A 24,049-nucleotide genomic window follows, 5' to 3' on the forward strand; every position below is an offset into this window, starting at 1 on the left:
ATCATCAGTCTGGACATATTCTGCCCTTTAGGGGTCCTGGTGGGTGCCAGACATTCCTCAGCACATTCCGCACTTCAGCTCAGAACTGCACCCTTCATAACAGCAGACTGCGAGAAATGCCACAGACAAAGAGAGAGAGAGAGAGAGAGAGAGAGAGAGAGAGAGAGAGAGAGAGAGAGACGTATAGATAGACAGACAGAGAGGAAATGCCACGGAAATGAAAAAAACATCTCCTTGTGTCCTTGTTTTACCCAAAGGACACAACACCTGCAGAAATGCAGTACAGCAAAACCCTTACTTACGCAAACACACACACACACACACACTATTCAAACTACATATGAAGTCACAGTGCACACTTTCCAAAGACATAATTTCAACCTTCACATTAAATGTCTCACATATTTAAATCATCACTGCATATTTTTTGAGCCATTTATTCTTCCATTTCTGTAACTGACTCATACAGATTAGTGTAGTGCTGGGTCCAAAGCTCATTTGAAATCACTGGGCGCAAGCCAGTAACACAACCTGGACAGGACGCCAGTAACTCAGAGGGCAACACACACTCACCCAGTAACTCACACTCTTGTGGACAATTTTATTGAGGTGATAGATCTCAGGAATGTTCTAAGGCTTTTATTTGTCTGCATCTTATTTTTCCTTTACATTTTATAATAATAAAAAAATTAAGCATGTCTTTTCTTTTTGCCACTATTTTTAATTATTTTTAAAGCATTCTTAAATACCTGTTTTGAATTGTCACTGTATTTCAAAGATGCTCTATAAATAAACTTGCCTTGCCTGGCCTTGCCTTACTGACATGTGTTTTTGGATAGTGGGAGGAATCTAAACACCCAGAGGCAACACACACAGACTACAACATACTCTTCACAGACCTTGACCCAATAGGAGGATCAATTCCAGAACCACAGGACACCTCTCCCACTCCCTCCCTGTATTGACATAAGTAAAAAGTGAAGAAACTGCTGGAAGTGGTGTTCAAATGTTCCTCGTGTTCTGGCATATATGTTGCATGTGATATTTGTTTATAAAAAGTGAATACAATTCTGAATCCAACTGCCTGACTATGAATACATCAGAATTGAGTCTTTGAGGCACAAAGCTTTTTCTGGCGCATGTATACTTATTAATAACAATGTAAACAAATGCTGCTGCTATGGAAATACAAGCCAATGTGCAGAAGCCCTATAAGAGGGTCTGCAGAAAATAGAGTGAATTATAGCAATATGCCAACTGAGGTATATATTGTTGCTGTAATAAATGACCTCATAACTCCATTTTAATCTTATTTACTATATATCTATACACCTAACATAACATAGTTACCTTTTACTCTGTGTGAGATTTATTTTCATATTACCTTAATCATTTTTATTAGACTTACTGATAATCTGATTGTTAGTCTGCTACGTTTAAAGTGATAAAATTTCAAAAGTTTCTCAAAATCTCTTCTACTAATGTATTTCTGCTATGTTAAGGTGCATCCACTTCTGACACTGCATTACTGATAGAAGGGGACACTTTGAAGTCCTCTTGAGCCAAGTGTGTGACAGTATGATTTAAAGCCCTCCAACACTGGGCTGGCAGAGCTGTGAAACTGTGTTCTCTGGAAGAATTAAGCATCATCCAATACCTTTAAGAAATGATACACTGGCGTTTGTGACCTAAAATTCATCATCCAACACCTACTAAGTCTCACAGCTACTCCAAAGTCTAGTATAAATCCTTCTCAGATTAGCACTAGCTATAACAGCAGCAAAAGGACGACCAACCCCCTAATGATATCCTTAATTTCAGAAGTAAACTGTGTGTGTTTTGCAAACATTTGGGCATATAGTGCACATTTCTATTCATATACCTTAAAACTACCTCCCACCACACAGGAAAACATCAAGAGAGAAAACATCTGGCTCTGCGTGTGTCTGCATATGTGAACTAGTCATGTCCATATGCATGTGGACTGTGTAAGGCTTGGATTAAAGGTGTACATCCGCTGGACATCACACAGGTGCTCACATATCAGGAGATCAATGGACCTAGAAGCAGCCAGGCTTCAAGTCCTAGCTTTGATCACCCCCATTAATTACTCTCTCTCTCTCTCTTTCTGTCTATGTGAAGCTTTCCACGTACTCCCTCGTACTTTCCTGCCTGCTCACATTGCTATCGTCCTTTGTTCAGTTCTGTAGATAACAACGTGGTATATAGTAACATATGGTTAGACTTAGTAACGAAACAAGTGCACTTACCGTAAACTTTATCATTTCTTGTCTCCAATGCAAAATTACAAAAGCAATCATGGGTTAGATGCCTCTTTATGAGCAGGCACGGGCAAAATATTTGATGAGCATGTGTCCACACACATTTGGCCATTTAGCGTGATTTACAATTCCCACTATAATTGTCATTATTAAATGCATAAGCAGGAGTACAGCATTTTACATTTTTCCAGGAACATGTTGCGTAAACTCTGCATTCAGAGTCTTCAATCTTTCACTTTTCAACTTTTACTATTTTCTCTATCGCTCTTCAGTCTCTATCTCACAAACAAGTTGTACACCCCCCAAGCGCACACATTCCTGATAAGGGAGTAGACTTCCACACCTCAAAAATCTGACAATAATGTTTTTTATTCTACTATTCTGAGCCATGTGACGACCCACAGAAACCTCACGGATATTGAAAACAGCTTGGCTGTCCCCTGGGGAAAGAAAGGGCCCTGACTGTTCTCCAGTGCCTGAACACATTACTCTGAACAGACCATAACACGATAATCTAAGACACTGTTAATGACCTGGAGGCCAAAAATATAAAAGATGGTATCACCATGAAGTCTAGCCAAATACAAACAAAAAGAAATGAGGATTGATAGAGAAAGGAGGGTGGACAGAGGTTTGCTGAAGTAAACAGCTTAGACGAGATGGGAAACAGTGAGGAAAAACAAATGGGACAGGTGGTGATATACTGCACTTGGCTGAAGCCAAGCAGCGCCATTAATCTCCGCAACTTTTCAATTCCTCTGGAAACCAATTCGGTGCACTGGTGTGAATTTATAGGCAAATGTTCATGGGGGGATAGTCAGCCACTTCAATGATAGCTGACAAGTACAAATGGTGGGCTCCCTGGTCGTCACAGGAAGAGAGTGAAGTCACAGGAGCAGCAGGGGTTCCTTTAAAGGTACGACACTTTGGAGGACCCCAGCTAGAGCCTCTGTAATAAAGCAACAAATTACAGCTCTCCACTGGAATGCATCAGGACTAGCTCACTTGGGAGTAAGCACTATAAGCTATTTTCTCCCAAACATGTTCACTCTTTGGAGCAGTCGCGGAGGATGGATGTCTCCATCCATTGCCTCTGTAATACAAACCAATCCCTGCTCTGTTCTGATGACCCATAATTGACCATATAGGCACAGCTAATGATATAACCCAGAGTGCTCAGTTCAGTGCTGGTAATGTGAATACTGACATTGGAGTAGAAGTACTGCTGGTTGTGAGAAAGGTTAATGCTATGAAAAAATGCTCATTGAAAGCCATGAAATCATGCCAGCAGAGATCCACACAGAGCCTGAAATATAAATCAAAGGGTCTACATACAAAATCTGCAGAACAAATTAATATTCAAATGATATCTCGGGATGTAGATGATTTAATTTAATGCAACCATTTGAAATACAAAAAATAAGTAAATTCTAAGTTTATTCTGTGTAAAGATGTTGTTTAATTTTAATACACAATTCAGACAAACCTGTTTTGAAGTGAAAAATAATTGTTGCAGACATTTTTCTTTTCTATTTTTTAAATTTTATTTACTTATTTTTTGTTTGCTCACTGTGTCATGGAATTTTTTTTTTTTTTAAACTAAAGAACGCTGTGGTTCTAGGTTTAATAAACTTTCCGTCTCAGATAAGCAGCACCGAGTTGTTGGTTAAATGATGCTGTGACCAAAACAGACCCATGGAAAACATCTGGCGACTACATTTTGTTCAAAAAGTCAAGGTGTGGCTAAAGGAGGACAAAATTCTTGTTTTCAAACCCATCATTCCCACAGGATGGGGGATCACGCTGAATATTTGTGAAAAAAAAAATATATATATATATATACTTGTGTGGAGTAATCTCTTTTTTCCAGGGTGATCTGAACAGCTTAGGTACCAGTTTGTCCTGCTCTGTTGTGCAGAAGAGAAAGAGTTTTAAGCTTTCAAACACACCACTTGGTTGTCTTGCTCTCTTCAGAGGCTCATTGAGGCTCAGTGGGTTATTAAAAGAAAACAAGGGCAGGAGACTTCAGGGAAGCATACACCTAATCCCTCCAAACAGCAGGAAAAAAAGCCCACTCCTGCAACTCGGTGCGAGCACACAGAGGAAGGAAGGCATGCGTGTTGCACAAACAACTCCTGCTCTTCCTCGTATGGGATAAATTATGTAGAGCGCAGCTTTTCTGCTCAAAATCTGTCTCATATTCAACCCACCGTTGACTCGGCAGAGCTGGGAAGTGTCTGTGAGGCTTAATAAAGCTGAACTAGATTCTGAGACAGGTAGAGACAGAAAAGAATGTTTAAAGTCCCCTGCAGACTCAGGAAAGTACTTATAAAATACACAAGCCATAAGCATTTCACTCCATCTGTGAAGGGTTCAAGTGCATGTCAAAAGTTTTCTACAGTCTAATATTAAAGATCAAACAGACGATGCTAGCTTTTTCATTTCCTGCTTTGATATTCCTGTTCTAGTTTCATGTGCTCACTTAAAAATACAATCACATACAGCAAGCTCTTGGTCGTACCGGTTTACAGCAGGTTGGCGTGGGGTGCCTCTGAGGTCTGCTGGTTAGCAGAGCAAATCAGCTTCATCACTCAACTAATCTCAATGGAAACCCCCTGCATTGCTCTGAAGAACACAGTGCCATATCAAGGAGGAACATTGGTGAACATTTTAATGAGGAGCATCTCATTTCATGAGGTTTCTCATTTCAGTGCTCTCTGAAAGGCAGCCGCAAATGTGGGTAAAGTCACACAGCCTCCCAACAACTCATTGGAGCACCTGGAAGAAACAAACTCAGACACTGGACAAACACATCAAATTATGAAAAACACATGGAGTTAAATCATCTACATCCAAAAATATATTTTGCATAAAATGTACTCATTCTCATATTTTATATCTGGATGTAGATTATTTAAATTCCTAATTTTATTTTTACATCTTTTATATCTTTCAAAAAATTGCACTAGGCTAAAGACCAGTGTGGCACGACTGTAAGATGCAAGTAGGCATGGTTACAACAGATGTCAATGGCACCAGGCATTACTGCGAGCCAGAATGTGAATAAAGCTGCTAGTGTGATCTGGCCTGGATACCACCACCTTTATACACACTGACATTAGCTACATCTGAATGAGCTGGCTTCTTTGCTGCCCACTCTCTTTTCTCTGGTCATCTCAATGGGACTCCACCATGCACACAGTATCAGCTAAAAATATGAGAGAGAAAGAGAACCCTGCTGGCACTCCCCTTACCTCGCAACTCAGTTAATTAAATCGCATGGCATCTGTTCCGCAGACAGCCAATTACAGCTGGAGCCACACAAGGCCCGGGTGAAGATGGGTGAAGACGGCTGAGGAGGAATCATTTCCGTCACCGACTAATGCACACTACGCGCTGCCAAGGAGTGATTGCACTTCAGCACTGATTTAAACCATCAAGCAAATCGAATCAGCTGCTGCTCCCACACTGGCCACAGAAAATCGGACAGCCCCGTTCGGCTGCCACAGCTTATTATACAGCGGACGGTTGACTGAGTGGTGGGTGACAGTGGCTCGGGGCAGAAGTGTGTGCTTAAAGATGTTAATTAAGAAGCAGCAATCTGACATCTCTTTGCTGGAAGACTAGACTGGGTGTTTCTTTTAGAAAGTGGACAAAGTCTGCGCTCTGCAGGCCAAAGGGAGAAGCACAGCTGCTTATGCTCGCATCTTTCACTCTGAATTGATTCGCAGTGTAACAGGAGAGCCTGAGAAGAATACTGTGGTTTGGAGGGAGTACAGAAACAAAAACAATGGAGGAGGACACTTTTTTTTAACAGATCTAGTTCCAGGACGTCATTAGAACAGTATGATTATTTTTGCGGCTTTATCACTACATGGATAAAAAAAGGATGTAATTTTTTTCTCGTTTTATTTCCTTTCTACTTATCTTTAACATCTAGTGCATTTTTCACTGCCTATAGTAGGCAAGAAAAACAAAAACAGAAAAGAAAGAAAGAAAGAAAGAAAGAAAGAAAGAAAGAAAGAAAGAAAGAAAGAAAGAAAAGAAAAATGTATGACAACTTACCTTAATGGGGACATATTATATCCCTTTCCAGGAGTGTCTTTGGGTCTTAAAACATCTGTGACATATTTTGTTCAAAGTATCACCAGAAACAAACAACCCAGCAAAATTCTCCCCCTGTCTAAACTTCCCTTTCCAGAACGACCATATTCAGCGCCAGTTCCTTTAAATGAATATGAGACACAGCTCAGTTCAGCATGAGAGTCCAGTAGTGAGGACCAAGGAACAGAAACTCAGGGTTGTATACATTTTCGCTCTCGTTTTCAACAAATTTTCTTTTTTTTTTTGTTTATTTTGTTCCATTTCATCTCATCCTTGATCACCTCACGGATACAGTGCTGTGACTGGAGAGATTTACTTTGCATTTTATTATTATTTTTTTTAAATTATGATGTCCCTTTTTATGTATAATATGTATATAAATATACAGAGTGAGTCAAAAGTCAAAGAACACCCTTTTATTTCAGAAATGAAAGGGAAAACGACATATCTAAATACCCCAGAAAGTAATGGGTCAGGGGGCCTATCTTTTAGGCTGTTTGCAACATGGCCGCCATCTTGAAAGCTGCCATTTTGGGTCAAGGGCAAGTTTTTCCAAGGTGGAAAAGGTGGTCATGTAGCATATCAAAGAAGACCAGAATTGTCTCAGAAATCAACCAAGATATTTCAAAACTTTGTTGTACATTACAGTCTCATTACATTACATCAATCTCATCTCCACTCATCCTACAATTCAGCCACTTAAACAATAGTGAGATCAGGTTCTGATGTTGGATGGTTAGCTCAGCATCCCAAATGCCAAACTAATGCATTCCAAAGTCAATAGATGCAAATCCATATCTCCAAACCAGAGAGTTCCAATTTTGTGGGGGTTTATACCTCTCTAACTACCTCTAGAAATTGGGAACATAAGCACTGGCTCTATAGCATTCCATAGACATTATGTCAGGTCGGGATTCCACAATGAATGCACATTGAAGTAAGTGAAATCACAAATTATAAGGGAGTTAAAATACATATTGTATGGGTGATTCCCTTCATATTACAGGTACTTATTTTGTGTTTATTATAATCTTAACCACGCTATTTATACATATTGTGACTATATTCAAGGCCATTAATTTCAATAGACTTTTATATCAATCTTGCCTGAATTTGAACAGATCTGTAGTGCAATATAAGCATTAAATAAACATGAAACAACATTTCTGCACCTGCTAACTGGCCAGTAAACTTTCCACCGTCTGCATTGTGGTGTAGCATTTTGGAGACGGGTGCCGACGCTAAGCAGAGTCCCGTAAGGTAAACAGAGCCAGTGGAAGAACACAGGAAGCTCTTTAAGAGAGGAAGCCAGGCTGTGTTCTCCAGGCCCATGCTCTCAGTGGGCTGTGTGACACTAATGTCGGACCCTGCGTAACTGAGAGGAAACACAGCCTTAAGCTCACTCCAGAAATCCACGACCAGAGCTCAAAACAGCAGCATTGTTCCGGCGGCTGTAGAGCTATCATACATTTTAATGAGGCAAAAGTGGAGCAAGGGCGGAAGACGACAAAAGAATTGTGTACTGTATCCTCCCCTTCTCTCTGCTTCATTTAAGCAAACTATAAATAACGATCAAAGCACTCAAAGTGCAGATCTTACTGTCAGTAACTGGATGAAAAAAAGCAATATTCTTTATTAACTTAACATCTATTGATCGACTGTCAAATGTGCTAATCATAAATCAGGGGTCTAAAGATATGAGATTAAATGTTGCTGCGAAATCTAAATGTAAAGTCCTGCACATAAAATAATGGATATTTCATGCCATGGCATGGACTGGGCAAGACGTCTGCCAAACATATCCCTGAAGTATGTTTAGGGGTAAATTTTAACAAATGATTCAGTTCACCACAAGTTTTTTTCCCAGTGCTGCTGTGCCACTAATACAGCGGTGGTGTGCTTGTTACGAGCTTGGTACAAGTGTTAAAGACATGTCAGTGTTGCTGGACTGTATTATAAATCAGTATCACTGCTGAACTGAGTATAGCTCACCAATTAAAACTCTTCGGCCAACAGTATCCAGTGAGCCATGATGAAGGACTAGGGAACAACCAACAAAAACTGTGCAGCAACAGAAGAACTACTGTCTCTGACTTTATATCTACAATGTGGACAATGAATGGTCACAGTGTTTAAAATCTCCAGCAACATTGTTGTATTTGATCCACTCATATAAGAGTGTAACCCCTTAACATGCTTATTATCACTGAGGTACTGAGAATGATCCATCAAGTAATACCTGTTCTGTTGTGGCCCTGACCACCAAAGAACATGGTGAAATTGTATACAACAGATGGACTACAGTCTGTAATTTTAGAAATACAAAATGCACCTATATGTATCAGTGGAGCTGATAAAATTTGATGAGTGTAGAATATGAGTGTATAGAATATGACTTGTACAATGTTGTACAGTAATGACCCAATGATTCATATATATATATATATATATACAGTTTTTACAGCTCTGATGTGAACACTTTCGAAAGTGATTCCCATCCCTGATGAACAGTAACTCTGTGACAGTGGTACCTGTTAATTACTGAAATTGTTTAACAGCAACCATTGCAATGTTACACACTGCAGGGAAAGAATCCGTCATTTTTGTGTGTCACATATAACAAGCTAAACACAAACCTCTCTTTTCAGTCTTTCCCTGGACCCCCCCACCCCCACTCCTCATTTCCCTCTTGGGGAGCATCCCGCTACAGGTAAAGGACAGGAATAGCATCCCTGATCCTAATGGAGCACAGTGGAGGGCCTGCAGCCAACATACAGCAGCCCTAAGACACACACACACACAACCTGAAACAAACACAATATTCAGCCATGAAGGCTCTCTTCAATGTCAGCAAACACACACACACACACACACACACACACACACTAAACACACACACATTATTTTGTCAAATTCCAGCCCTCAGTCTCATTCTTTAAATAAACAAATATATAAATAAAGTATATAAGAATAGTAAGAGGCTAGGATGAGCTCCCCTGAGGCAGGTCACTTTACAAAGTGCTCTCTCTCTCTCTCTCTCTCTCTCATTCTCTCTCTCTCTCTCTCTCTCTCTCTCATTCTCTCTCTCTCTCTCTCTCTCTCACTCTCTCTCTCTCTCTCTCTCTCTCTCTCTCTCTCTCTCTCTCATTCTCTCCCTTTGTTTTTGTCCAGTGTAGCTCACGTGCTCATAAAAGTCAAATGTGAGCTCAGAGGCCTGTGTGCTCTATCGTATGAAAGAAAGTCATTGTTTAGATCATCATCCAAATCCAGCAAATCTCCAAGATTAGAAACAAACCCAACCATGACACATTCCAGAGATATAATAAATGACACAGTGCAATAAAATAAAGCATAAACAAAAATATGACTGTCACAACTAACCTTGAAAACTGAATAAATATATTCCATTGAAATGGATGAGAAGCTGGATGAACTACAACAAAATGTTTTGCACTTTTTGTGAACAAATAAATACTAAACAAAAATGTGAAAAACTGGCCTGTTATATGATTTGAAACCAGAAAATGTCAAATTACTAAAGAAGCTTAGTCTGTTTACTATTGTTAGAGTATTAAGAGTGGCCTGGTGGAATATTTAAGCAGAGTCGACTCTCCAAGAATTGGAGAGACTTTCTGCGTCTTTGCAACTCTTGCTGTTGACTCAGTCTGTTTGCAGAGCACCTTGAATTTATAATCCATCCATCCATCCATTATCTGTAACCGCTTATCCAATTTTTTAGGGTCACGGGGGGTCCAGAGCCTACCTGGAATCATCGGGCACATGGCGGGAAGGACGCCAGTCCTACACAGGGCAACACAGACACACACACACTCACACCTACGGACACTTTTTGAGTCGCCAATACACCTACCAACATGTGTTTTTGGACTGTGGGAGGAAACCAGAGCACCCGGAGGAAACCCACGTGGACACGGGGAGAACACACCAACTCCTCACAGACAGTCAACCGGAATGGGAATTAAATAGTAAAATAATATATTATAATAAATAACTGGGCGGCACGGTGGTGCAGCAGGTAGTGTCGCAGTCACACAGCTCCAGGGGTTCAAGGAGGTTGTGGGTTCAAGTCCCACTCTGGGTGACTGTCTGTGAGGAGTTTGGTGTGTTCTCACCATGTCCACGTAGGTTTCCTCCCATAGTCCAAAATCACACGTTTGTAGGTGGATTGGCAACTCAAAAGTGTCCGTAGGGGTGAATGTGTTAGTGTGTGTCGCCCTGTGAAGGACTGGCGCCCCCTCCAGGGTGTGTTCCTGCCTTGCGCCCAGTGATTCTGGGTAGGCTCCGGACCCACCACAACCCTGAATTGGATAAGTGGTTTCAGACAATGAATGAATAAATGAATGAATAATAAATAACTAATCTAAAATATTCTAAAAATAAACATGACTAAAATAATGTTTATATTTAGTTTAATAGACTAAACCTAAATTAAAATATTTTTAGTATGCGTTGACTAAAACTAACGATGACAATTAGTAAAACAAGAAAAAACGAATACATATTTTAGTCAATAAACTAAGGCTGGGACCGAAATGGCTCCTTCATCTCTCATTAGTAATGTGCTACATGTGCTACACTATATAGTTCTCGAAATAGGAACCATAAGTGAATTCAGACACTTCCACTGTCGTTGCTTAGGAACAAAGACACTTGCAATGCATACTGGTTGACATTTGGTTGATGTAGTGCGCTATGGTGTTTACCATAAATTACAAGTGCATTGTGGGAGAATTTAGTGGCCTCAAAATTATGCTCAAATTATACTTTACGATTTGGACACACAGAGAAAACAACACACACAATAGTGCATTAAAACATAATAAGTGGGAGCCATTTTGGACACAGCCTAAGACTTGACCTAAATCATAATACACAGTCAAAATTAACACTTGTTAGCAAGCATTGGATACCATGAGTGACATTGGGAGAGGGAGGCTCTCCCTACAATTCCACAGAGACCAATAATCTTCTGTTAAAAATGGATGGACAGATGGATGTATCATAGCTGGAGCTCCCATAACAACAGGACAAATGGTTAGACAGTTGCACTATTTAGGAGTTTTGTTAGTACATTTTTAGTGTTTGCTCTTTAAAAACACACCAAAATATTTGTCTAAATAACTTGAGTGCAAATATGATCAACAGTGGCAGCTCTGAAAAATGCACATGCATCACACCCTGTTTCTTTTTATATCCTAAAACTGCCCTGTCATTCTCTCATGAGGTCTCTTGTCACACCACACCAGTCAAGGTGTAAAAAACATGAAGACACAGATAACCTCTAGCATGAAACCAAGAAGTGAGTTGGCAGTGTGTGTGTGTGTAAGCTGGCACGGCATTGCTGCCTCCCTGTCTCTTAAATAAGACATGAGAGCGACTCTGTGGCCGTGTAAGCTGCTATTGTGCCGCTTCCCGGGCGTCCGCCGCTGTCTTCCGTTCGCTCTGCTGAATCAAATGGCCCAGTTTAATACAGCAACAACCAAAAACTCATCTCAGCCCCAAAGACATTCCCATTCACTGCTCAGCAGGTTGGGTTAGAGGGGAGCTCATCTAAATTTAAGTGTACATGACCTCTCTTATTCTCTCTCTCTCTGAAAAAAAAATTAATTCTGTCACTGTGCTATTTAAAGAGGAATAACACACCAGCTTGCAGTAATAAACTGAAGTACAGAAAAATACTCCTTGAAATTAGTTAATTTGTGTTTCATTTATCTTCCGTTATCTTTTTTACTGTTTGCATTATCCCTTATTTAATAATTTCACATTAATCGTTCCACTTTTTCAGTTTTAAACAGTTTAACTTTTTAACAGTTTACCTATTTAGTCACTTCCAACCTCCTCACCCAATGTTCCAAATATTCCCAATTTTCCTAGTGTACCTAGAATGGGAGGGTGAAAGCTAGCATGAGATTCCTACAAGACGTTCTAATCCGCTTGTTAAATTGTGAAACACGTTCTAGTCCAAGTTTTCAGACCTTCTACACAGTAAATTCACCAGTGTTAAATCAACACTATTAGTGTTAACTTAACACAGGGAGTATTAAACTATTACACTAACAGTGTTAATTTAGCAGTAATAGTGTTGATTTAACACTGGTGAATTTACTGTGTAGTGAGTTATTAAAAAGAAAAAAAATTGACTAGCACCAAATCTGGTGAATTCTGTACAAACCATAGCTACTTTTGAACACTGAGACTGAACGTGAGCAGGAGACGTCTCTGCTTCCAGAGAGGGAGCAACGGGAGACACCGGTCTCTCTCAGATCCCAGAGACCATGGTGGACAAAGTTCTCTCTAGGCAGTTCATCTGCTCCCAGAGATGGATCAGCAGCAGCTCTCTCTCCCCGTGATACCTCTGCTCCCAGAGACGAGCAGCACAGTCAGTCTGCACGGAAGATGACACAGATCAGAATGAGCTGTGAGTGTGCAAACAGTGCTGCTAAAGACACGTTTGATTCTTTTTACATTTAATTTATTACTTTTAATGAACTCCTGAACCAAGATAACATAATTCATTCAAGAGATTTTCATCTTTATTCAAATCATACACACATGTATTATGAATGTATGACATGGTACCAAAGGCGCGATTGACACACTTAACAATCGGACTGCAATGTCATTAAAGAGCACAACATACCTGGAGAAGACTTATATTACTTTACATCACTTACAGAACTGAAGGCTGGCCCTACTAGTGGATCCTTAAGCATTTTAGGGGTGCACAAAAAGAAGAGAAAGAATATAACAAGAGTCACTCGTCTTCTCTCCATCTCCCTGCTGGCAAATCAAGTTTCCATGGAAACAGACTAAAAGGCTGGAGTCCCCTGGGTGTGCGTGGTGTTGAGGGTGGCAGATACAGTGTTGCACAGGGGAGAGAGAGAGAGAGAGGACCTGAGTGACAGAGGAGCAACAAATCAGTGTTAAAAACACCAGCTGAACCCATTCAACCCCTCAAACTTGCAGTATACAAGGACACAGTCCATTTGATTCAAAACAGTTTTATGATCTTAAAGACTTGTAGCTGGCGTTTTCCTTTGGGGGATCACTAGTGCCATTGTACATCAGTGAAATAATTGGTGAAGATGATCCCTTCAATGGATGTGTGATTAAATGAATATGACTGACGATTTCAACTGCAGAAATTGCCCAAAAATGCAATCTGATTTGAATGATTTTTAGTCAAATATACTGATAAAGTGTTTATAATACAATATTTCATTAATTCATTCATTATCTGTAACTGTTTATCCAGTACAGGGTCGCGGTGGGTCCAGAACCTACCTGGAATCATTGGGCACAAGGCAGGAATACACCCTGGAGGGGGCACCAGTCCTTCACAGGGCAACACACAATCTCACATACACTTACACCTATGGACACTTTTTGAGTCACCAATCCACCTACCAAGGTGTGTTTTTGGACTGTGGGAGGAAACTGGAGGACCCGGAGGAAACCCATGCGGACACGGGTTCACAAAAGCAAATTTGTGATGCCACATTGAATGATGGGACTTTCAGGCCTATCATACTTAATGACAAGAGAAAAACGATGCACCCTTGTTATTTGGGGCAATAAGATCAATGCATCATGGTTCTCAATCAATATATAAAGCTCAAGCAAATCATTCTTAAAGAACCCATTCAAGGGAAGTCATGTTTTTAACCTTGTTAACATGGGCGTGTGGTGTTTTTATACACTAGAAAATGTATCATGGGTGAAAAAAGTAATTGCTTGGCTGAAATGGCTGAATTTGAAATGGCAGTGTTATAAAAACAGCCTCAAGCGCGTCCTCAGACAAACAGGGTTTCTTACGTCATAAACCGAAATGTGGGTTGGAGCTCTTGAGCTGCAGGGAGTGAGTAGATGTAAGTGATAGAGTCAGGGATTAATTGCATATTCGTAGATCTGTGCCTACTGAATTAAGTGTGTGTTGCCCTGTGAAGGACAGGCGCCCCCTCCATGGTATTTTCCTGCCATGCTCCCAATGATTTCACGTAGGCTCTGGACCCATGGCGACCCTTAACTGGATAAGCGGTTACAGATAATGAATGAATGAATGAATGAAGGTGAAGGTGTAAAGTCACATCCAAGCCATTAGGCAAAGGCATTAGGGATTTAAAGCATCAGGAAAATCAGGAAAGGCAGGAGTCAGTGAAAAATGTTATTCTTTTTATTATTTTCATTTTATCCCTTTATTATTGTTTTTATTATTCACTATAGCACTAATTGCATTTTTGTGTTTTCTTTTTGAAAATAAATAAATAAATCTTATGAGATAATCTGAAAATAATGTACTTAACATACAGAAATTATTTTCAAATAATTAAAATCAAATAAAAATCCAAGGCATTGTACTTTGTATGTAATTTGTGATTAATACATGGATTAATAAAATCATGCTTGTGCAGGTTCATACCCATTTGTTCCCCTTCAATAATGTGCAAGCCGTTCTGTGCTGTAGCGGACCTGTTGGCCTGGTTATGTTTTCATTTACCATTGCTAAATCAGGAGCAGGAAGTGCATGGTGTCTCGAAATGATTAAGTGAATTAGCCTGAAATAAACAAAGAACTCTCAGTTTATTTGAGTGCTTTTTGTTTGTGTGTGTGTGTGTGTAAAGTAGCACAGGCTGATGTTACACTCTGTGAAAAAAGACTTACCTGCGGATACTTGCAAGATATGTGGCCAACAGGATTTTCCTGAGTTTCTATTGCTAAGCATTTGCATGCAAGCCTTACATCACCATGTACAATGACATTCATTGGATGGAGTGGTGTAAAACATGCCACCACTGGACTGAAGAAGTGGATACATGTTCTGTCAAGTGACAAATCACACTTCTCTATCTGGCATTTTGATGGATGGGTTCGGTGGAGCAGGGATAATCTTATGGGGTTGTTTACGAGGACTGCTCCAGTGAAGGGAAATCTAATTCTTCAGCATACCAATACATATTGGACAAGTGTACTTCCAACTTGGTGGCAATAGTTTTGGAAACACCCTTGTCTGTTCTAGCATGACTGTGCCCCAGTGCACAAAGCAAGGTCCATAAAGTTGGGTTTGATGGGTTTGTGATGGGCTTGTCCTGAGCTCAACCCCATCAAACACCTTTGTAATGAGATAGGACAAAGAGTGTGATCCAAGTATTTTCTTCCAATATCTCTGTCTGATCTCACAACAACACTTTTGGATGAACTGGTAAAAGTCACAATGACACACTGATGAATCTTGTAGAAAGCCTTCCCAGAAGAGTGGAGGCTGCTATTGCTGCATAGGAAGTACCAAATCCAAAATCATTTCTATGGATTTAGAATGGAATGTCATAAAATCCCTTGTTAGGTGAAATGTGTAGTTGTCTCAATATATTTTTCCATATAATGTATAACAGACCTAAAATCTAATAGAAATGAAAGGCTGTGAAAATTCAGGTAACTGATCCTCACTATTGGGAAGATGAAGTTCAAGAGGCCACATAGGTTCAAAAATGAGTGAGATCTTCTGCAATGAATGAATCCCACAAGGGTTAGTATGGAGAACAATGGTGGTGAAAGTGGTTTATGAATTTAAATAAAGAGCCAGTCAGTACTAATAGGAAAAACGATGCAGAGAAAATAACATTTTCTTTCCTTGTCCCATGAGGAATGGCATAGGTTCATTACATGAAGAAAAGATCATGTGTTTAGCATCACAAAGCAGATGAGGGTGTTGTGTAGATCAGTGGTGCTCTTTTTTTGGTCTTGGTTATTTGATTACTACACATGAAAAATGTACTGTTGATGGAATAATTTGAACATCATTTTAACACTGCAACCCACATCCATCGATCATAATCTTGTTAATGCCATATATGCTTAATACTTTTTAATGCTAGCTAAAATGCTAGCACAAACATACACACAGACCTCACATACATACTTCACGGTCACATTATAGTCTTTTATTTTAATCTCACCAAGAGGCTCTAAGCCATGATTTCTTGCCCTTACCTAGATGAGACAACAAACACACATACAGACACACACACACACACACACACACACACACACACACACACACAAAGTAGTGTCAAAAATGAATAATAAGGGGGGCCTGTTTACAGCTTGTGAGGCAGCTAGAAAGCAGAGGCATTGCTTTATTGAGGGTGACAACCACCAACTAGCCTGCTGCGGTCAGTACAGCACAGGAGATATTATACCTGCCCTCTATAAAGAAAATTAGGGTTTTATTCACTGCTTGGGCCTGTACCAATAACATTACTTGGGCGAGAATCCTAACACTACATTAGATTTTCTGTTACATTAATACAACTGCAAGTAAACAAGAATGCCTCACTGTAACTTCCACAACCGGTGAAAAAAAAAAGAAATTAAACATATCTCTTAGAGATAGGATTAGGAGTTCGGACATCCGGGAGAGACTTGGGGTTGGAGTCAGTTGAGATGGTTCGGTATCTGGTCCAGTAATGACTGGCTCCCAATGGGGAGGAGGCCCAGAGGACGACCCAGAACACACTGGAGAGACTGTATGTCTCAACTGGCCTGAGAACGCCTCGGTATCCTCCAGAGGAGCTGGAAGAAGTGGCTAGGGAAAGGGAAGTCTGGGTTTCCCTACTCAGACTGCTTCCCCTGCGACTTGGACCCGGATAAGCGGTGGATAATGGGTGGATGGATAGACTTATGATCCCACAGTTGAAATAGCAAACATAAGTCAGTATCACCTACCTATGGAGCAGGAATAAAGGAGTATCCTCATTTTTTGCATGATTTTCAACATTTGAAAAGCTCTTTGCTATTGTTCTGATGTGAGCAGGGAGAGAGAAGGGAAGCCTTGCATGTCTGACATTGCCAGTTTTTTTAGTCTAATTTCCAGGACAAACATAGTCTGGAGAGCTAGCAAAAGTCGAGGAAATTACTTCTGAATTTATATTATAAAGAATGTTTTTTTATTACAATTATAAATTTCAACCAAGGTCACAAAATTTACTACTTATTATGGGTCTCTACAAATGTTTAGCTACACCCCAGATACACACACACACACACACACACACATAAGCCCTGGCTCTGAGGACCACTCTTCACCTATACATACAAAGCTTTAGCTAATGGATTCTTCTTATCTTAATTAAGCTGGAGGAAGCTATAGGAGCATTTAAGAGAAGAAGGCAACCAGCATGCAAGTGATACACAGAGCAACATGAGAATATAATCTACAGAAAAGCAAGGAGCTTACTAAAACACTGAGCTTTCCTCTGCTAATAATCACACTGCTCTGATTAAGAGCACCTGAAGGTTAAGGGGCTGACTGGTGGAAGCACATTTTATGCACCCTATTAATATGCTCAGTATCTTCAGCTTCTAACAAGTCTGTATATGTGCTTGACAAAATACATAAACAAGACTGTTCACACATCCATTCTGTATGTGTATGCAATGGGAGCTAATGTGTGGGTGGGTGTACAGAAGAAATAAACAAAGAATTCTGTAGCTCTAGCCAAAATGAGTTTACACATACTGTATCCAGCTCAACAGTGGAATTCACTAATTACAAAGGGCATCCATAAACCTTAGAACACATTAGAAATTAGAAATCTTGCATTTCCCAAATAGTAACTTCTTTGAGGAAGAAAAAAACATTCCTAAAATTAATGTAAAAGAAATTTTTTTTGTTCATTTTTGTTCATCAATTCCCATGAAACATTTTTATAATGTAAAGCTGAGGTTCTGATATGACCGTTACTACAAATGCGATTACTGCTCGGACAAAATGGTAGCTGTCAAGTTATTGTTGTATGTATACATAATTTATAAATATCTGCTCCCTCTTTATTGGGGATACCTCTACAGCCATGCAGTAGTTTATTCAGCTAATCATGTAACAACAACACAATGGACAAAATCAGGAATCTGTTGACTCTGGATTTGGTGTAAACAGCATGAATCCAAAAACGTACTCTGTCTCAAGTCAACATTTGAAGCTGCTTGTGTTTGTATAATGTTGTGGGGACAATTTTCTTAGCAAACGATGAGTGCCTTAATCCAGTATTGTTTGAGGGCCCTATCTAAGCATTATAGCTGATAAAGGGCATCCTTTTATGGCCACAATGTATCCATCCTCTAATGGCAAAGAGGGGTCTTGGCCTGTATTACAATGGTGTTTCTAATAAAGTGGAAAGAGATTAAATGTGACTGCATGTGTGTGTGTGTGTGTGTGTGTGTGTGTGTGTGTGTGTGTGTGTATGTGTACAGAGAGAGAGTGAGTGAGTGAGAGAGAGACAAACAGGCAGACAGAGAGAGACATGTAAGAATGATGCCATTTAGGGTTCATTTTGGTGTCAGCCAAGGATGCAGACCTATAGGGCAGAATGCTGTCCTTTTTGGATCTTATTCTCTCTCATAAAGAAAAACACATCTGTCGTCACAACAAACAGGACACAACAAAACCGAGTTCCTCTGTTCAATATCAAAAATAAAACTCTAACCTGTTTATTAATAAATTGACAGGACAAGTGCTGTTATGTTAAACTGAAAATAAACAGGACAGAGAGACCATACTGAAATACACTTACTAACACAAGGATTCTCTACAGGGCAAGTAATCATCTGAAAAACGTGAATGGGAAAGGGTACAAGAACATTGGAAACCTAGTATCAAAAAACACACTAACAATAAAAAAGGCTAGCAGTTCTCCTCAAAAGTTAGAAAGCCCACAGCCCACAGTTCATCGAGGTGAATAACAGGTGGGCCAGTGCATCCAGTGCATCCTCCTTGGCACACAATTTATCTTCATTAAATGACCTCTCAGTGACTGAACTGACAGTGGGCTTGACAGTGACACAGTGTCCAAAGTGCTAGCATTGTTTTACTTTACATTACAATCAAAGTGATGCAAGATTGCAAGACTCATAATAAGGCTCATAATAGAACAAGAAAATGTAATGAAGAATAATTGCGGCACATATTCTGGACAGATAATCTAAGATGAAATTGTTTGGTTCACGTGTTTCAGAGTGTTTGGCTTGGACTTGGGCAACATTACTACAGTGACACCACGTTACTGTTAATAGAAGTTACTGTTGTTATAGGAGCTCAGCAATAACGGATACATTTTAAAGATGGTAGATATATACAAAGTATTTAAAAATCTAACCACTGAAATTTCAAAGAGAACAATTAATTACACTGTGCACTGTAACATTACAGTGTAAGTCAAAGTTGTCTGTTTTATGTTCATCTGCTTTAATTATTTTAGTCTTTACCTAAATCATCATTATCCTCATCATCATCTTCTTTGCCGCTTAATTCATTTCAGGGTCGCAGTTTTACCTAAAATGTACTGAATAATAATGCATTTTTACATTGAGTCTGTATGGCAGATCATGAAGATTTTGGCTACTGGCGGGAAAAGCCTGGCCAAGTGCATTTGCGGTCATTGTGAAAAGCAGCCAGTTAATCTGATCCGCACTCCATGTGTTCCAGCACTTTGTTTGTTTACCGTCCTTGTTCTGTTTCAGTCACTGCGCTGTTTGCCCCAGATTATCCAGTGAAAAGGTGAGGCACAAATATATGATTTCCACTTTACAGTAATGGGAATATGGGAAGGGCATTGGGTCTGAAAGAACAGGATAAACAGGGGGAACTGATAATACAGTGGCTGCAAAATCAGAGGTAAGATGATTGAGTGTGCCACAGAAATGAAATTAGTTTAGAAGGTTTTGTTTGCGTATGTGCCTATGGCTGAGTGTGACGCCAACACACAAGGTCTTGACTCCAGAGAGACTGACATTTAAGCTGGTATACAAACTAATCAAGTGGCCAGAAGCAATCAGCCGATCACAGACCCCAGATTACTGCCAGGCCTTAAAGTCAATCACAAAAGTACTGATTACTGTTAACTTTGGACCAAACACTGGTAACAGCTTTAGCTTCTACAAAATGGGATTCCAGGGTTAAACAAGTACAAATTGCTTCATTTGGGAATCCATTTAACAAAAATCCATATTAAATTTACATGAAATATAATGTGAAAACGGATTTAACAAAGCTTCAGCAAAGACATATGGTGTCACTGAATGAACCGAATTAAAAATTGCAACATTTTGTTAAATGTAAGTCTTTGAGTGAGTGAGGGGGTTACAAGCCAGTTCCATGAGGTGCTTTGTGTTTAAAGAAATTGTACAGTAATCGAATCTCAAACAATGATGTTGTCATCTAGCTGACAAAGCTCAGAAAGCTACCAAAATTCAGTTTTCAAAAATTCAGTCCCATTTGTGTTTTTAAAATTAATTAATAAAAATAACACAAGTAAACAAAACAAATAAAGCAAGTTTGCTAAAAGTGCATATTGCACATCGTAGAGCCAGGATGTGAAAAGACTGAGTCAAAGTGGAAGCCATGACTGTAAAAGTCAGTCAGTGTCCTTGTGCTCATTTGGCAAGCGGTTCAGTAATGACTGGCTTTCTTGCTGTGCCTGAGCTCCACACTGTGAGAATACACTTCAAGGACATTTAATAAGTCTACTGCAATACCAATTTAAACACATACAAAACATAATAGAGTAACTCCATTCTAAAGTATTTTAACACACACACACACTGAAACCTTTGCAGAGTCATAGAAATGACTTGGAAGCACAATACATGTAGCAAGGCAGCACGATTCATCATTTATATCCTATGTTACATAAGGAGTACACCATGACTCTATGAGTACTTAGAAGACTATGCAGAGAGAAAGGTCTGAAGACAGTTTTAGAGCGCGCTCAGTTATACACAGCTTTCAGCTTCGTAAAGCTATTGAACTCTCACCAATAGTAATCACAAATTCCACCGCTCCCATCTTGCTCTCGAGATGACGGAGCATCATTCTTCCATCTGGAGCAATTTGGCAGCTGTTTTGTATTGAAAGAGAAGAGCTACCAATGGCTGTTTGCACTGAATAATTAACTTCAGCACATGCACATGTGCGTATAAGCAAATGGCATCTTTTTCTTCGAAGCAGTAACTGTAGCTGTGCAGAAAACACAATGAAGCTGTGCACAATGAGGCCAATCAAAAGTCTAATCTATTATGTATGTGTTTTCATTTTTTTAAATAGATCTCACTGCTGGAATCCTACAGAGGAGTGCAGAGGGAAAGGTGAGGTAAATATTCTCCCTGCAGTATTTGGTATCAGCAGCTAAATCAACTGCACGCCTAGGGAGAACTGTCAGCGTGTTACGGGTCATATTTTCTTCATCTACTTGGAATTCTAGGACTGTGGTATGAGGGCTGCCCTCGCCATTCATGTGTGTCACCAGAGGGCTGCTGTCTTCTGAACTAAAGCTTGACTGACACCACTGTCTGGCCTAGTCGCTCAGAGAAAGATACCACAATATTTACATTCAAAATCAAACTGTTATCTTTAAATATACTGAAATATTATTAACTGCACAGCTGTTATTTATCCACTAGCTATTTAAAAATTAGAAAAAGAAAGTAGTTGATCAGTTGAGTTTTGGCCAATTACAAAAGACAATGAAAATGTTCCAAATTTGTAATTTCAAAATAGACCCTCCTGAAAACATCAGAAAAACGAATCTGCCAATATTATCAGTTAGAATTTAATATCTTATGTGTGGACAGTCATGCATAGCAGAAATGCTGATTAGCTAACTGGTATACATGGACATCCTGCTAGTTTAGGTTGACTAAATTGTTGTTTATTTATCGCAGTATTCTCCTGCTTCAACACACTCTGTACAATGGAACAAGACACTTTCTTCTTAAGACTCTTTCACATATGAACTCTAGGAGCAACTGTCGAGAAACGCCGGACTCACTCTGACTTAAGCTAGTGCTTCTAATAGGGCACTAAGAGGAGATCTGACAAATGTTGCGAGTGTTCGTGTTCACACATACAGCTCCTCTGGGTAATGTTTGGAAAATGTCTGGGTTACTGTGCATATGTGAAAGGAGCATTAGTGTCTTGTTTTTATTTATACATTAGTGTTTGTTTGCTGCCCCTAGAGCACACAGACACAGAGACATTTGTGTGGATGGTTGCAGTTGTTTAAACTAGCCTTTAAGCTGTCGGACAGCAAGGCTGAAATAAACATTAGCCATTACTTACTAAACCTAGTAGCATCCTTAGAAATTGGGGAGAGTACAAATTAAATTAAATTAAGTTAAACTACAATTAAATTAAATTCATTCATTGTCTGTAACCGCTTATCCAGTTCAGGGTCACGGTGGGTCCAGAGCATATCTGGAATCATTGGGCGCAAGGTGGGAATACACCCCAGAGGGGGCACCAGTCCTTCACAGGGCAACACACACACTCACACATTCACACCTACGGACACTTTTGAGTCGCCAATCCACCTACCAACATGAGGTTTTTTTTTGGACTGTGGGAGGAAACCCACACAGACACAGGGAGAACACACCAAATTCCTCACAGACAGTCGCTCGGAGCGGGAATCGAACCCACAACCTCCAGGTCCCTGGAGCTGTGTGACTGAGACACTACCTGCTGCGCCACCCATTTAAATAAAATTCAATTAAAATAACGGCACGGTTAAATTAAACAAATTTTTTATTAAATTAAACATGTGAACTGATTAACACAGTCAGTCTAATGTTAAGCACGGGGCCTGTAAAAGAAGGCTACACTTTCATTAGCAAGAATGTTTCACCAGGTGGGTTTAGTTTTGTGTTTAACAGAACAAAGGCTTTGGCTTCTGCTGCCACCATATATCATTACTAAAATCACGCACTGTCCTTGACTAGTTGACAGGCGCCCATAGCAGTGCCTAGTGGATATATTAGTTGAGTAGTCGATTAGCCTCTGCAACCTCTACATTCTATATGGCTCTGTGGCTTGCTCTCTCTCCCTGTTGTTATCTATCTCATCTTCTATTCCACTCTCAGCTTCACCTCACTTTTCCTTATTGCCTCGATACATCTCCATTGCGCTCCCCATCAGCTTCTGATTTACATGATGGCCCACCAGTTCCCACTACACTCCTGAAGGGCATTCGTCCCCTTACAGTCCACTCTATTGTCATATGAGAACAAGGGCTGGGTAGGGTTTTATGAATATACAGATAGATTATAGCGTATCTTAATACTTGTTTCCTTAACAATGTTCTCCAGGGAGATGGAACATCATCCAAAACATTTTGGGTGATTTAGTGATTCAGAATTGATCATCCAACATGAGCTGACCTTATTCATGTTTATGTGGCTGAATGTAAAACCTCCCAGAAATAAAAAGGCTGTTACTACAGCAAAGCAGAGGACAAACTGCCTACTATTATTATTAGTTTACAACTACTTGTCCACAAACCTTTGGCCAATTTGTTCATTTTATTCTTTTTGGTATATTCCATTCCAAAAAGCCCAACGCTACCAAGAACCCTCCTTAATTTGCAAAAGTATAGCCTCTTACTGCGCAGGGAAGATCACAAACATTCCACAAGCCAAGAGGCTCCTCCACCATCTGAAGAAAACAACTCCCCCCTGTAGTGAAAGATCAGCTGAGAGCTACTCCATTTGTCTCAAGAGGGACTTCCCAATATCAAGATTAGAGGAAGGTATCTAGGGCAGGATGAGCTTTGGCCTGAAATAAATGCTGTAACGAGGAATGCACCCCGGTGTTC

At 39.9% G+C, this 24,049-nt stretch overlaps 1 protein-coding gene across 7 annotated transcripts in view; it reads right to left on the bottom strand.

The window, feature by feature from the left end:
* LOC136677241 (tight junction protein ZO-1-like) overlaps window positions 1-24,049 on the bottom strand; it is a 144,181-nt gene that overhangs the window by 91,760 nt on the left and 28,372 nt on the right. Inside the window, exon 1 of one of the 7 annotated variants that reach the window (XM_066654723.1) lies at window positions 5,537-5,594. The exons of the other annotated variants lie outside the window; for them this stretch is intronic. The gene's annotated coding sequence lies outside the window, so the exon portion shown is untranslated. Of the gene's footprint in view, window positions 1-5,536; window positions 5,595-24,049 lie in introns of those variants that run through there. 7 annotated transcript variants of the gene reach the window in all.

The sequence above is a fragment of the Hoplias malabaricus genome, chromosome X2 (genome assembly GCF_029633855.1).
Source record: "Hoplias malabaricus isolate fHopMal1 chromosome X2, fHopMal1.hap1, whole genome shotgun sequence".
Taxonomy (NCBI): Eukaryota; Metazoa; Chordata; class Actinopteri; order Characiformes; family Erythrinidae; genus Hoplias; species Hoplias malabaricus.